This window comes from Fukomys damarensis, unplaced genomic scaffold, assembly GCF_012274545.1.
Source record: "Fukomys damarensis isolate Sample0158 unplaced genomic scaffold, DMR_v1.0_HiC HiC_scaffold_5, whole genome shotgun sequence".
Taxonomy (NCBI): Eukaryota; Metazoa; Chordata; class Mammalia; order Rodentia; family Bathyergidae; genus Fukomys; species Fukomys damarensis.
In genome coordinates this window covers 66,830,981-66,833,755 of record NW_022900917.1, presented here as the reverse complement: position 1 = coordinate 66,833,755, position 2,775 = coordinate 66,830,981, and the positions used below count along the sequence as shown (strand labels likewise).

Genomic DNA, 2,775 nt, shown 5'->3' with positions numbered 1-2,775 from the left:
CTTTGATGTCCATGGCAGTGAATGATGGTAACCTCCCTTGGCAGCCAAATAGCTTGCAGCAGAGCCAATATCTCAACTTTGCTTTTAATTTCGCAGTGTTGAGCATCTGCAATGCTTGCTGGCAAGCCTCTGTCCATTCAAGGGGTGCATTTCCCCCCACAGTAGCCTCATGTAGGGGTTTGGAAATTTCAGCAAAGCTAGGTATCCAGATTCTACAGTATCCTATGGCCCCCAGGAACTCATGCACCTGCTTCTTTGAGCTGGGCGTGGGGATCTATAGGATCGTTGACACTCTGGATTCAGCTAACTTTCTTTCTCCTTTTTCAAGGACATAACCCAAGTAAGTTACCTTGGTTTTGCAGAGCTGGGCTTTCTTCCAGGACACTCGATATCCAAGACCTTTTAGGGCCTCCAGGAGTCCCTCGGTGGCTGTGAGACAATTTTTCTAGGTTGTGGTCACCACTAAGAGGTCGTCTACATACTGGAGAACAGTTGCATAGGGAAAAGCTTTCCTTACCTCTTGTAGATCTCTGCTGAGAGCCTCCCCGAACAGTGTGGGGGAGTTCTTAAAGCCTTGTGGTAATCGAGTCCATGTCAATTGTCCAGTAGTTCCAGTGTCTGGTAGCTCCGGTAATGGAAGACTTCATGGAGGAAAGTGCTCCAAGGGGAGCTTTGAGGATTGAATGGGCTGCTCCAGTGTCTACAAGAAACTTAACATTTGTTCCCCCTATTCCCAAAGTTACCATAGGCTCATTGGGGTTAAGCGGCCATGAGCCATGGCTCCATCAGTTTTCTTCTTCCCCTGTGAAAAAGATTCCTCCCATTTTCGTTTCTGGTTTCTTTTCTAGTTCCTTTTTCTCCTCCTTATCCTCCTCCTTATTCTCTTTCTTCTCCCATAGTTCCTCCTCCTCATCATCTTTATTATGCTCTTGTTTCTCTTCTTTTTTTTCCTCCCCTTCTTATTAAAACCTTCTTCTGCCATCATCATTATACTTGCTTTTGCCATCTTTTTAGTTACTCTATCTTCGGGTGGATCCCTGTTTGTGAACACCTTCATTGCTACACTTATCAATTTTTCCCTATTCTCTCCTTCAAAGCCCTCAATTCTCTGTAATTTTTTTTGAATATCTGGGGGCCAACTGAGTTACAAAAGCCAGATTAATTGCCTGCCTGTTCGCTGGAGCGTCTGGGTCAATTGGAGTGTATGTGCGGTACACCTCCAGTAAACACTCCAGGAAGGCAGAGGGGGATTCCTCAGGCCCTTGTAGGACCTCGCTTACCTTGCTCAAATTGGTAGGCTTGTGAGTGGCTCCCCTAAGGCTGGCCAGGAGATGCTGACGGTAGTTGCGAAGAGCTTCCTTACCTCTGGTGGAATTCGATTCCCATTTGGGACGGGAGATGGGGAGTTGTGCTTCATTTTGGGCCTGTTGTTCTTGGTTGTCAACAAGCCCCTTAGTTCCCCCCAGCACTGACCGAATAGCATGTCTTCTAATTCTTTCTTGTTCCTCGGATGTGAACAGAGCCTGTAAAAGTTGCTGACAATCATCCCAGGTGGGGTCATGGGTGTTAAACACAGACTCGTCGAGAGGGAGATCAGGGCTGGCGGTTTCTCAGAGATCTTTTTAGTTAACACTAGTCAAAACTTTTGCAGATCAATTAACAGATCTCATAGAATTAGAATCAAAAGGAATGAAAGCTGTTACTATAAAAGTAAACCTTCTGTAACAAACTTGAAACCAACAAGCAAACATACATATTTTTCTGTTAAATCATTTCCACATACCTTTTCTACATACTTAAGCTTTCTGGTCTTGTACATCTTTCTTTATATCTTTCTAACAAGACATGCATACAAAATCCTTTCATATTAAAAGTATATCTCTTTTACCCATAACTTTCTTAATATTTTTCTTCTACCATCTCATTTACTATAAACCTTCTGTAATAAACTTCAGTTTAAAGTGTCCTTTTCTTTTGTTCTCAGATTGTTACATTTTAAATTTGACTGGCTGCCAAAAGAACAGTATTAACCTTGAGTTTTTATCAACAAAGTACAGAAAAGAGCAAGTTAACCTTATAATCACAATTCAAGAATTTGCAATGCACAAGAAATGTTTAAAGCACACCAGTTCAACTTAATTCAAATTGAAACAAAGATACATTTATCAAATAGTTAAAATTTATAACTTGATTTCTCTTGTAAAATCTCTTTCACAGATAGTCATACAAGAGGTTAGTATATTCCCTCCCTGAGGCCCCTTCCAAAGACAAACTAGGGAGCAACCCAGGGGATCTCACCATTTAGACAGAGGATTTTATCCATTCATTTTCTTTCTGTTCCACTACCGGTGAGCTGGCCTCCGCGTCTGTTAGGAAATTGATCATGTTAAAGTATGCTGTGATGCCGCCTCACAGGCTGCATTCTCCTGGTACATCTTGGCTCCTAAAATGACCTCATGCCCTTATCTCTGGTCCCCCCCCCACAAGGCCACAGTGGTCCAGGAAGTTGAAACCTGTGTCTGCAGGACTGGGCCCATAAAAGCAATCTGGCCTGTGATAGGTTAAAAGTAATTCACTCCTCCTAAATAAGCAATAGCCCACCCCAAAACTGATAAAAGGACCTTCCTTTCTTTGTTCTCTCTCTCCTTCTGCTTCTTCCTCCTCTCTCTCGCTCTCTGCCCTCTGCCTCCTGCTCACCTCCCTACAATAAAGATCTCCTGCCGGACCTCTCGGTGCGTGGGTGGCATAATTGGGTAAGGGGCACCCAAAGGGTCC

At 43.5% G+C, this 2,775-nt stretch overlaps 1 long non-coding RNA gene across 1 annotated transcript; it reads right to left on the bottom strand.

The window, feature by feature from the left end:
• Positions 1–1,044: 1,044 nt before the first annotated feature.
• Positions 1,045–2,367, bottom strand: LOC104854981. The gene is made up of 2 exons (XR_778269.1): positions 2,299–2,367; positions 1,045–1,523 (listed from the first exon to the last, which is right to left on the bottom strand). It is a non-coding gene; the product is annotated as an uncharacterized LOC104854981 (long non-coding RNA).
• Positions 2,368–2,775: the final 408 nt, after the last annotated feature.